Source organism: Tachypleus tridentatus, chromosome 9 (genome assembly GCF_004210375.1).
Source record: "Tachypleus tridentatus isolate NWPU-2018 chromosome 9, ASM421037v1, whole genome shotgun sequence".
Lineage (NCBI taxonomy): Eukaryota > Metazoa > Arthropoda > Merostomata > Xiphosura > Limulidae > Tachypleus > Tachypleus tridentatus.
In genome coordinates, this window is record NC_134833.1 from 153217654 (window position 1) to 153231584 (window position 13931).

A 13931-nucleotide genomic window follows, 5' to 3' on the forward strand; every position below is an offset into this window, starting at 1 on the left:
TTAAACGGCTTGTTAAATTGCCGTAATTTATAAAATGCATCTATTTAAGTACGACAAAAAATCTATCTTTCGGCCACCACGCAGTACACGGTTAAAATTAGACGTATTTTATTGTACCTTATTTTATTTTTATTGTTTTTTAGATTAGTATTTCATATATATGGAAAAAAAGATTTTATACAAGTGAAGAAAAAACACACAAGAAAACGAATAGAAATATTGAAAAAAAACTTTAAACAAAAGGGGCTGATCAAGACAATACATGGACATTGCCCTGAAAAGGGCCTGAATACTGGGTAATACTCTGGCCCAAAGTTCTACCAAATAACACACTCCAAACAGTAGACATGAAAGTTAGGAATGTAGGAAGAGGTCTCGTGCACCTGAACCTCCTGGGTATTCAAAACATTAACATCCTAAATACCCACACTGAAGAAGCGAAGCAATACCACGAAAAGCTACTTGAGCGCCACCTGCGCTAACCGTCTCTAATTTAACAGTAACAAGAAGGGCCGCTAGTCAATACGACTCACCTCTAACGAATAATGAGATTGACAAAAAATTATAATGCCTCCACTGTTCAAAGTGCGAGTCGAGTTCTCTAACCACCAGACTGTGACCGTGAGTTAAACATGTCAAATTTTAAAAATGTTTTAACAACCCACTTAGAAATTAGATATTTCGAAAAATAATAACAAACAAATTTCTCGTTATTTCATGAAACTCTCCACAGTCATCATTAAATTCAACAGGACGACCTGAACGTATCAAATCACTTAAGATGTAGTCACCAGATCTGAACTTCTGAAACCACCTTCGATATTTTCTTTCATTGAGACACTCCACACCATAAACACCTTGAATGTTTCGTGTAGTTTCTGCTGCACTCTTGCGTCTTTCAACATCAAACATCAAGCCGGATATTTCTGAGATCGTAGATGACATGCAGCACCATCCATCGCACTGACTTTGTGACAGTTGACGTGTCATAACATTTCTTAGAATCATGTGCAAACTCTTTGATGTAATTGTTATTTGTGTGTTCTTAAATGTGACGTCCATCTTGTGTGAAACAACTGTGGGACGATTTTAATCTTCACATTTTTGTGGCCCCTGACTTAAAAAGTTTGTGCACCACTGATATATACAAATCCCAGGGAGTTGTTGTTGACAGGTGATTAGGGCACTCGACTCGTAATATGAGTATCGCGGGTTCGAGTCCCTGTCACACCAAACATGCTCGCCTTTTCAGCTGTGGGGGCATGATAATGTGACAAGCAATCCCACTCTTCGTTGGTAATAGCGTAGCTCAGGGCTTGTCTGTGGGTGGTGATGACTGGTTGCCTTCACTCTAGTTTTACACTGCTAAATTAGGGACGACTAGCGCAGATAGCCCTCGTGTATCTTTGCCTGAAATTGAATAGCAAACAAACAGATCGTCCGCAATAAATAACAATTAACTTAAATTAATTACTGAATGATTTAGTTGGTTTTTCAGTTCAGTAATGTACAGTTATGTCGTAGATAGGAGAGAAAGTAAAACAAGACTCTTAAATGTTATTTGTGAGTGAATCGGTCGACCTTATCAGTTCGTGAAATCAAGATATATTTGGGAAAAAAAAACAAGTTAGTTTTCAGTAAGTGACTCGAAATTTGCTTTACTTTTACTGAAACATCAAAAGGACCCATTAAACGACACATACACATTTGTACACTGTATTATCTATCAATGTATCAATTTGATTATTCAACCCTAACATACAAGGTGAACAGGTTACGTTAATTAATAAGCCTAACTCACAATTAAAAAATGGCAATCACTTTCTTAAATTGTCTCCACTCTAACTCAAAGATACATAAGTTACTCTAGTAGGTTAGCAGTAAATGTACTGACTTACAATGCCAAAATCATGGGCTCGATACTCTCGTAGTAGACAGAGTGCAGATAATCTATTGTTTATCTTTGCACTAAAGCATACAAATAAAAAATACTTTCTGGAAACACAACTTTAAAATTTATATCGCTAAAGTAACTTAATAACCAGTCAACTATTACTTATTGAGTGAAATATTCGTTACCTGAGGGTCATGAGTTGGAATCCCCATCACATCAAACATGCTTGCCCTTTCAGCCGTAGGGGCGTTATAATGTGACGCTCAATCCAACTATTCGTCGTTAAAATAGTAGACCAAGCGTTGGCGGTGGGTGGTGATGACTAGCTGCCTTTCCTCTAGTTTTACACTGCTAAATAAGGGACAGCTAGCGCAGATAGCCCTCGTTTAGCTTTGCGCGACATTCAAAACAAACAATCAGGTGAAAGTGCGTGTCAATCATCTTTTAAAAGACTCTGTTATTAATATTGTTTAGTGTGCATATGTGTATTATGCCAACTGAGTACTTTGACCATCCCTACATACATAGTATATTATTTCAAATCAAGTGGATTGGTTTACTGTTTGTTCATTGTTGGAATTTATCGCCAACAAGTTACAGACACTTATTCTAAAAAAATGCGAACTACAAGGTTAGAAATTAGCAATACAGCTTCGGCCTTTATATTACAAAATATCAACAGAAACCAGTCCATGCGACTATCTGAAGCCGAAAAATGCTAATGCTTTATCAGGAGTATGTTAACTATGTCAAAAATGTTAAATACCATAAGCAACTGCGCTATAACTATATAATCATAAACTTTTTACATCACAAAAGAATGAGTTGGACCGAATACCTTCAAAGTTCCCTTTCGTATGTGTCTGTACAAATGCCAAATTAAACATTCTTATTTTTGTAAGAGATGTTAATTTATATATATAATACACTTGTGATTATCTTTACAGAACATTTAACCAAATTTTTCGATCGAACGCTACAAATCTAATATCATTAGAAAGGCGTTTGTTCAAGGAGTCTGGATTGCATATTAGCTTTTCAATTCAAAATCACCTTACCTGTTTTTGTATGATTATACTTTTCAATACAATAAATATGGTACACGATGGCAAATAAACACAAAAAATAGTTTGTTTTTTGAATTTCGCGCAAAACTACTCGAGGGCTATCTGTGCTAGCTGTCCCTAATTTAGCAGTATAAAACTAAGGGGAAGGCAGCTAGTCATCACCACTCGCTGCCAACTCTTGGGCTATTCTTTTACCAATGAAGAATGAGATTGACCGTCACATTATAACGCTCCCACGACTGAAAGGGCGAGCATGTTTGGCGCGTCTGGGAGTCGAACCCGCGATCCTCAGAATACGAGTCGCACAAAAAATAAAAGAAGAAAAAACCATCAGTATATTCGCACCTGGTGAACACGAGATGCACTAATTTTGAACATAAATATCAAATTTATTAATTATAATACGTAATATAATTGGGAAAAAGAAGCAGATGAAGAGAAAAAACTGGAGAAATACTATATTCCAAAATTAAACCACTTTAAACTCGATAAGAATATCAAGTAATAATAATCAGTAATTTATTACAACTTATTTAAGTGGTTACAAGTGGTTAGCGGATGCTTGTTTCGGTTTCATAAGGGGCCCGGCAAGGCCAGGTGAGTTAAGGCACTCGACTCGTAATCTGACTATCGGGAGTTCGAATTCCCTTCGCACCAAACATTCTCGCCCTTTCAGCCGTGGTGTCGTTATAATGTGATAATCAATCCCACTGTTTGTTGGTAAAAGAGTAACCCAAGAGTTGTCGGTGGGTGGTGATGACTAGCCGCCTTCCCTCCAGTCTTACACTGCTAAATTAGGGACGGGTAGCGCAGATAGCCCTCGAGTAGCTTTGTGCAAAATTCAAAAAACAAACAATACCATTTTAATTAAAAGAAACATTTGAGAATCATAAATTTGATTTGGTTTGAATACTGTGAGACGGTACCGTGGCTTAGTTGGTTAAAGCGCCTGTCTAGTAAACAGGAGATCGCGAGTTCGATTCTCGCCGGTGCCTTTAAACGGCTTGTTAAATTGCCGTAATTTATAAAATGCATCTATTTAAGTACGACAAAAAATCTATCTTTCGGCCACCACGCAGTACACGGTTAAAATTAGACGTATTTTATTGTACCTTATTTTATTTTTATTGTTTTTTAGATTAGTATTTCATATATATGGAAAAAAGATTTTATACAAGTGAAGAAAAACACACAAGAAAACGAATAGAAATATTGAAAAAACTTTAAACAAAAGGGGCTGATCAAGACAATACATGGACATTGCCCTGAAAGGGCCTGAATACTGGGTAATACTCTGGCCCAAAGTTCTACCAAATAACACACTCCAAACAGTAGACATGAAAGTTAGGAATGTAGGAAGAGGTCTCGTGCACCTGAACCTCCTGGGTATTCAAAACATTAACATCCTAAATACCCACACTGAAGAAGCGAAGCAATACCACGAAAAGCTACTTGAGCGCCACCTGCGCTAACCGTCTCTAATTTAACAGTAACAAGAAGGGCCGCTAGTCAATACGACTCACCTCTAACGAATAATGAGATTGACAAAAAATTATAATGCCTCCACTGTTCAAAGTGCGAGTCGAGTTCTCTAACCACCAGACTGTGACCGTGAGTTAAACATGTCAAATTTTAAAAATGTTCTAACAACCCACTTAGAAATTAGATATTTCGAAAAATAATAACAAACAAATTTCTCGTTATTTCATGAAACTCTCCACAGTCATCATTAAATTCAACAGGACGACCTGAACGTATCAAATCACTTAAGATGTAGTCACCAGATCTGAACTTCTGAAACCACCTTTGATATTTTCTTTCATTGAGACACTCCACACCATAAACACCTTGAATGTTTCGTGTAGTTTCTGCTGCACTCTTGCGTCTTTCAACATCAAACATCAAGCCGGATATTTCTGAGATCGTAGATGACATGCAGCACCATCCATCGCACTGACTTTGTGACAGTTGACGTGTCATAACATTTCTTAGAATCATGTGCAAACTCTTTGATGTAATTGTTATTTGTGTGTTCTTAAATGTGACGTCCATCTTGTGTGAAACAACTGTGGGACGATTTTAATCTTCACATTTTTGTGGCCCCTGACTTAAAAAAGTTTGTGCACCACTGATATATACAAATCCCAGGGAGTTGTTGTTGACAGGTGATTAGGGCACTCGACTCGTAATATGAGTATCGCGGGTTCGAGTCCCTGTCACACCAAACATGCTCGCCTTTTCAGCTGTGGGGGCATGATAATGTGACAAGCAATCCCACTCTTCGTTGGTAATAGCGTAGCTCAGGGCTTGTCTGTGGGTGGTGATGACTGGTTGCCTTCACTCTAGTTTTACACTGCTAAATTAGGGACGACTAGCGCAGATAGCCCTCGTGTATCTTTGCCTGAAATTGAATAGCAAACAAACAGATCGTCCGCAATAAATAACAATTAACTTAAATTAATTACTGAATGATTTAGTTGGTTTTTTCAGTTCAGTAATGTACAGTTATGTCGTAGATAGGAGAGAAAGTAAAACAAGACTCTTAAATGTTATTTGTGAGTGAATCGGTCGACCTTATCAGTTCGTGAAATCAAGATATATTTGGGAAAAAAAACAAGTTAGTTTTCAGTAAGTGACTCGAAATTTGCTTTACTTTTACTGAAACATCAAAAGGACCCATTAAACGACACATACACATTTGTACACTGTATTATCTATCAATGTATCAATTTGATTATTCAACCCTAACATACAAGGTGAACAGGTTACGTTAATTAATAAGTCTAACTCACAATTAAAAATGGCAATCACTTTCTTAAATTGTCTCCACTCTAACTCAAAGATACATAAGTTACTCTAGTAGGTTAGCAGTAAATGTACTGACTTACAATGCCAAAATCATGGGCTCGATACTCTCGTAGTAGACAGAGTGCAGATAATCTATTGTTTATCTTTGCACTAAAGCATACAAATAAAAAATACTTTCTGGAAACACAACTTTAAAATTTATATCGCTAAAGTAACTTAATAACCAGTCAACTATTACTTATTGAGTGAAATATTCGTTACCTGAGGGTCATGAGTTGGAATCCCCATCACATCAAACATGCTTGCCCTTTCAGCCGTAGGGGCGTTATAATGTGACGCTCAATCCAACTATTCGTCGTTAAAATAGTAGACCAAGCGTTGGCGGTGGGTGGTGATGACTAGCTGCCTTTCCTCTAGTTTTACACTGCTAAATAAGGGACAGCTAGCGCAGATAGCCCTCGTTTAGCTTTGCGCGACATTCAAAACAAACAATCAGGTGAAAGTGCGTGTCAATCATCTTTTAAAAGACTCTGTTATTAATATTGTTTAGTGTGCATATGTGTATTATGCCAACTGAGTACTTTGACCATCCCTACATACATAGTATATTATTTCAAATCAAGTGGATTGGTTTACTGTTTGTTCATTGTTGGAATTTATCGCCAACAAGTTACAGACACTTATTCTAAAAAAATGCGAACTACAAGGTTAGAAATTAGCAATACAGCTTCGGCCTTTATATTACAAAATATCAACAGAAACCAGTCCATGCGACTATCTGAAGCCGTAAAATGCTAATGCTTTATCAGGAGTATGTTAACTATGTCAAAAATGTTAAATACCATAAGCAACTGCGCTATAACTATATAATCATAAACTTTTTACATCACAAAAGAATGAGTTGGACCGAATACCTTCAAAGTTCCCTTTCGTATGTGTCTGTACAAATGCCAAATTAAACATTCTTATTTTTGTAAGAGATGTTAATTTATATATATAATACACTTGTGATTATCTTTACAGAACATTTAACCAAATTTTTCGATCGAACGCTACAAATCTAATATCATTAGAAAGGCGTTTGTTCAAGGAGTCTGGATTGCATATTAGCTTTTCAATTCAAAATCACCTTACCTGTTTTGTATGATTATACTTTTCAATACAATAAATATGGTACACGATGGCAAATAAACACAAAAAATAGTTTGTTTTTTGAATTTCGCGCAAAACTACTCGAGGGCTATCTGTGCTAGCTGTCCCTAATTTAGCAGTATAAAACTAAGGGGAAGGCAGCTAGTCATCACCACTCGCTGCCAACTCTTGGGCTATTCTTTTACCAATGAAGAATGAGATTGACCGTCACATTATAACGCTCCCACGACTGAAAGGGCGAGCATGTTTGGCGCGTCTGGGAGTCGAACCCGCGACCCTCAGAATACGAGTCGCACAAAAAAAAAAAAAGAAAAAAAACCATCAGTATATTCGCACCTGGTGAACACGAGATGCACTAATTTTGAACATAAATATCAAATTTATTAATTATAATACGTAATATAATTGGGAAAAAAAAGCAGATGAAGAGAAAAAACTGGAGAAATACTATATTCCAAAATTAAACCACTTTAAACTCGATAAGAATATCAAGTAATAATAATCAGTAATTTATTACAACTTATTTAAGTGGTTACAAGTGGTTAGCGGATGCTTGTTTCGGTTTCATAAGGGGCCCGGCAAGGCCAGGTGAGTTAAGGCACTCGACTCGTAATCTGACGGTCGGGAGTTCGAATTCCCTTCGCACCAAACATGCTCGCCCTTTCAGCCGTGGTGTCGTTATAATGTGATAATCAATCCCACTGTTCGTTGGTAAAAGAGTAACCCAAGAGTTGTCGGTGGGTGGTGATGACTAGCTGCCTTCCCTCCAGTCTTACACTGCTAAATTAGGGACGGGTAGCGCAGATAGCACTCGAGTAGCTTTGTGCGAAATTCAAAAAACAAACAATACCATTTTAATTAAAAGAAACATTTGAGAATCATAAATTTGATTTGGTTTGAATACTGTGAGACGGTACCGTGGCGTAGTTGGTTAAAGCGCCTGTCAAACAGGAGATCGCGAGTTCGATTATCGCCGGTGCCTTTAAACGGCTTGTTAAATTGCCGTAATTTATAAAATGCATCTATTTAAGTACGACAAAAAATCTATTTTTCGGCCACCACGCAGTACACGGTTAAAATTAGACGTATTTTATTGTACCTTATTTTATTTTTATTGTTTTTTAGATTAGTATTTAATATATATGGAAAAAAAGATTATATACAAGTGAAGAAAAACCACACAAGAAAACGAATAGAAATATTGAAAAAAACTTTAAACAAAAGGGGCTGATCAAGACAATACATGGACATTGCCCTGAAAAGGGCCTGAATACTGGGTAATACTCTGGCCCAAAGTTCTACCAAATAACACACTCCAAACAGTAGACATGAAAGTTAGGAATGTAGGAAGAGGTCTCGTGCACCTGAACCTCCTGGGTATTCAAAACATTAACATCCCAAATACCCACACTGAAGAAGCGAAGCAATACCACGAAAAGCTACTTGAGCGCCACCTGCGCTAACCGTCTCTAATTTAACAGTAACAAGAAGGGCCGCTAGTCAATACGACTCACCTCTAACGAATAATGAGATTGACAAAAAATTATAATGCCTCCACTGTTCAAAGTGCGAGTCGAGTTCTCTAACCACCAGACTGTGACCGTGAGTTAAACATGTCAAATTTTAAAAATGTTTTAACAACCCACTTAAAAATTAGATATTTCGAAAAATAATAACAAACAAATTTCTGGTTATTTCATGAAACTCTCCACAGTCATCATTAAATTCAACAGGACGACCTGAACGTATCAAATCACTTAAGATGTAGTCACCAGATCTGAACTTCTGAAACCACCTTCGACATTTTCTTTCATTGAGAGATTCCACACCGTAAACACCTTGAATGTTTCGTGTAGTTTCTGTTGCACTCTTGCGTCTTTCAACATCAAACATCAAGCCGGATATTTCTGAGCTCGTAGATGACATGCAGCACCATCCATCGCACTGACTTTGTGACAGTTAACGTATCATAATATTTCTTAGAATAATGTGCAAACTCTTTGATGTAATTGTTATTTGTGTGTCGTCAAATGTGACGTCCATCTTGTGTGAAACAACTGTGGGACGATTTTAATCTTCACTTTTTTGTGGCCCCTGACTTAAAAAGTTTGTGCACCACTGATATATACAAATCCCAGGGAGTTGTTGTTGACAGGTGATTAGGGCACTCGACTCGTAATATGAGTATCGCGGGTTCGAGTCCCCGTCACACCAAACATGCTCGCCTTTTCAGCTGTGGGGGCATGATAATGTTTCAAGCAATCCCACTATTCGTTGGTAATAGCGTAGCTCAGGGTTTGGCGGTGGGTGGTGATGACTGGTTGCCTTCACTCTAGTTTTACACTGCTAAATTAGGGACGACTAGCGCAGATAGCCCTCGTGTATCTTTGCCTGAAATTGAATAGCAAACAAACAAATCGTCCGCAATAAATAACAATTAACTTAAATTAATTACTGAATGATTTAGTTGGTTTTTCAGTTCAGTAATGTACAGTTATGTCGTAGATAGGAGAGAAAGTAAAACAAGACTCTTAAATGTTATTTGTGAGTGAATCGGTCGACCTTATCAGTTCGTGAAATCAAGATAGTTGTGGAAGAAAAACAAGTTAGTTTTCAGTAAGTGACTCGAAATTTGCTTTACTTTTACTGAAACATCAAAAGGACCCATTAAACGACACATACACATTTGTACACTGTATTATCTATCAATGTATCAATTTCATTATTCAACCCTAACATACAAGGTGAACAGGTTATGTTAATTAATAGGCCTAACTCACAATTAAAAATGGCAATCACTTTCTTAAAAAAGTCTCCACTCTAACTCAAAGATACATAAGTTACTCTAGTAGGTTAGCAGTAAATGTACTGAATTACAATGCCAAAATCTTGGGCTCGATACTCTCGTAGTAGACAGAGTGCAGATAATCTATTGTTTATCTTTTCACTAAAGCATGCAAATAAAAAATACTTTGTAGAAACACAAATTTAAAATTTATATCGCTAAAGTAACTTAATAACCAGTTAACTGTTACTTATTGAGTGAAATATTCGTTACCTGAGGGTCATGAGTTGGAATCCCCATCACATCAATCATGCTTGCCCTTTCAGCCGTGGGGGCGTTATAATGTGACGGTCAATCCAACTATTCGTCGTTAAAATAGTAGACCAAGCGTTGGCGGTGGGTGGTGATGACTAGCTGCCTTTCCTCTAGTTTTACACTGCTAAATTAGGGACAGCTAGCGCAGATAGCCCTCGTTTAGCTTTGCGCGACATTCAAAACAAACAATCAGGTGAAAGTGCGTGTCAATCATCTTTTAAAAGACTCTGTTATTAATAATGTTTAGTGTGCATATGTGTATTATGCCAACTGAGTACTTTGGCCATCCCTACATACATAGTATATTATTTCAAATCAAGTGGATTGGTTTACTGTTTGTTCATTGTTGGAATTTATCGCCAACAAGTTACAGACACCTATTCTAAAAAAATGCGAACTACAAGGTTAGAAATTAGCAATACAGCTTCGGCCTTTATATTACAAAATATCAACAGAAACCAGTCCAATCGACTATCTGAAGCCGAAAAATGCTAATGCTTTATCAGGAGAATGTTAACTATGTCAAAAATGTTAAACACCATAAGAAACTGCGCTATAACTATATAATCATAAACTTTTTACATCACAAAAGAATGAGTTGGACCGAATATCCTGAAAGTTCTCTTTCGTATGTGTCTGTACAAATGCCAAATTAAACATTCTTATTTTTTGTAAGAGATGTTAATTTATATATATAATACACTTGTGATTATCTTTACAGAACATTTAACCAAATTTTTCGATCGAACGCTGCAAATCTACTATCATTAGAAAGGCCTTTGTCCTAGGAGTCTGGATTGCATATTAGCTTTTCAATTCAAAATCACCTTACCTGTTTTTGTATGATTATACTTTTCAATACAATAAATATGGTACACGATGGCAAATACACACAAAAAATAGTTTGTTTTTTGAATTTCGCGCAAAGCTACTCGAGGGCTATCTGTGCTAGCTGTCCCTAATTTAGCAGTATAAAACTGGGGGGAAGGCAGCTAGTCATCACCACTCGCTGCCGACTCTTAAGCTACTCTTTTACCAATGAAGAGTAGGATTGACCGTCACATTATAACGCTCCCACGACTGAAAGAACGAGCATGTTTGGCGCGTCTGGGATGCGAACCTGCGACCCTCAGAATACGAGTCGCACAAAAAAAAAAAGAAGAAAAAACCATCAGTATATTCGCACCTTGTGAACACGAGATGCACTAATTTTGAACATAAATATCAAAGTTATTAATTATAATACGTAATATAATTGGGAAAAAGAAGCAGATGAAGAGAAAAAACTGGAGAAATTCTATATTCCAAAATTAAACCACTTTAAACTCGATAAGAATATCAAGTAATAATAATCAGTAATTTATTACAACTTATTTAAGTGGTTACAAGTGGTTAGCGGATGCTTGTTTCGGTTTCATAAGGGGCCCGGCAAGGCCAGGTGAGTTAAGGCACTCGACTCGTAATCTGACGGTCGGGAGTTCGAATTCCCTTCGCACCAAACATGCTCGCCCTTTCAGCCGTGGTGTCGTTATAATGTGATAATCAATCCCACTGTTCTTTGGTAAAAGAGTAACCCAAGAGTTGTCGGTGGGTGGTGATGACTAGCTGCCTTCCCTCCAGTCTTACACTGCTAAATTAGGGACGGGTAGCGCAGATAGCCCTCGAGTAGCTTTGTGCGAAATTCAAAAAACAAACAATACCATTTTAATTAAAAGAAACATTTGAGAATTATAAATTTGATTTGGTTTGAATGCTGTGAGACGGTACCGTGGCTTAGTTGGTTAAAGCGCTTGTCTAGTAAACAGGAAATCGCGAGTTCGATTCTCGCCGGTGCCTTTAAACGGCTTGTTAAATTGCCGTAATTTATAAAATGCATCTATTTAAGTACGACAAAAAATCTATTTTTCGGCCACCACGCAGTACACGGTTAAAATTAGACGTATTTTATTGTACCTTATTTTATTTTTATTGTTTTTTAGATTAGTATTTCATATATATGGAAAAAAAAATTATATACAAGTTAAGAAAAACCACACAAGAAAACGAATAGAAATATTGAAAAAAACTTTAAACAAAAGAGGTTGATCAAGACAATACATGGACATTGCCCTGAAAAGGGCCTGAATACTGGGTAATACTCTGGCCCAAAGTTCTACAAAATGACACACTCCAAACAGTAGACATGAAAGTTAGAAATGTAGGAAGAGGTCTCGTGCACCTGAACCTCCTGGGTATTCAAAACATTAACATCCTAAATACCCACACTGAAGAAGCGAAGCAATACCACGAAAAGCTACTTGAGCGCCACCTGCGCTAACCGTCTCTAATTTAACAGCAACAAGAAGGGCCGCTAGTCAATACGACTCACCTCTAACGAATAATGAGATTGACAAAAAATTATAATGCCTCCACTGTTCAAAGTGCGAGTCGAGTTCTCTAACCACCAGACTGTGACCGTGAGTTAAACATGTCAAATTTTAAAAATGTTTTAACAACCCACTTAAAAATTAGATATTTCGAAAAATAATAACAAACAAATTTCTGGTTATTTCATGAAACTCTCCACAGTCATCATTAAATTCAACAGGACGACCTGAACGTATCAAATCACTTGAGATGTAGTCACCAGATCTGAACTTCTGAAACCACCTTCGATATTTTCTTTCATTGAGACACTCCACACCATAAACACCTTGAATGTTTCGTGTAGTTTCTGCTGCACTCTTGCGTCTTTCAACATCAAACATCAAGCCGGATATTTCTGAGCTCGTAGATGACGTGCGCCACCATCCATCGCACTGACTTTTTGACAGTTGGCGTATCATAATATTTCTTAGAATAATGTGCAAACTCTTTGATGTAATTGTTATTTGTGTGTTCTTAAATGTGACGTCCATTTTGTGTGAAACAACTGTGGGACGATTTTAATCTTCACAAACGAGCCGTTTTTTTTGTGGCCACTGAACTGACTTAAAACTTTGTGCACCACTGATATATACAAATCCCAGGGAGTTGTTGTTGACAGGTGATTAGGGCACTCGACTCGTAATATGAGTATCGCGGGTTCGAGTCCCCGTCACACCAAACATGCTCGCCCTTTCAGCTGTGGGGGCATGATAATGTGACAAGCAATCCCACTATTCGTTGGTAATAGAGTAGCTCAGGGGTTGGCGGTTGGTGGTGATGACTGGTTGCCTTCACTCTAGTTTTACACTGCTAAATTAGGGACGACTAGCGCAGATAGCCCTCGTGTATCTTTGCCTGAAATTGAATAGCAAACAAACAAATCGTCCGCAATAAATAACAATTAACTTAAATTAATTACTGAATGATTTAGTTGGTTTTTCAGTTCAGTAATGTACAGTTATGTCGTAGATAGGAGAGAAAGTAAATCAAGACTCTTAAATGTTATTTGTGAGTGAATCGGTCGATCTTGTCAGTTCCTGAAATCAAGATCGTTGTGGAAAAAAAACAAGTTAGTTTTCAGTAAGTGACTCGAAATTTGCTTTACTTTTACTGAAACATCAAAAGGACCCATTAAACGACACATACACATTTGTACACTGTATTGTCCATCAATGTATCAATTTGATTATTCAACCCTAACATACAAGGTGAACAGGTTACGTTTATTAATAAGCCTAACTCACAATTCAAAATGGCAATGACTTTCTTAAAAGGTCTCCACTCTGACTCAAAGATACATAAGTTACTGTAGTAGGTTAGCAGTAAATGTACTGACTTACAATTCCAAAATCTTGGGCTCGATACTCTCGTAGTAGACAGAGTGCAGATAATCTATTGTTTATCTTTGCACTAAAGCATACAAATAAAAAATACTTTCTGGAAACACAACTTTAAAATTTATATCGCTAAAGTAACTTAATAACCAGTTAACTATTACTTATTG

General features: G+C 37.0%; 2 non-coding genes across 2 annotated transcripts; both read left to right on the forward strand.

Moving 5' to 3' along the window:
* Window positions 1-3882: 3882 nt before the first annotated feature.
* Window positions 3883-3956, forward strand: TRNAT-AGU (transfer RNA threonine (anticodon AGU)). The gene has a single exon. It is a non-coding gene; the product is annotated as a tRNA-Thr (tRNA).
* A 7827-nt stretch (window positions 3957-11783) lies between these two features.
* TRNAT-AGU (transfer RNA threonine (anticodon AGU)) lies at window positions 11784-11857 on the forward strand. Its single transcript has one exon. It is a non-coding gene; the product is annotated as a tRNA-Thr (tRNA).
* The last annotated feature ends 2074 nt before the right edge of the window (window positions 11858-13931 follow it).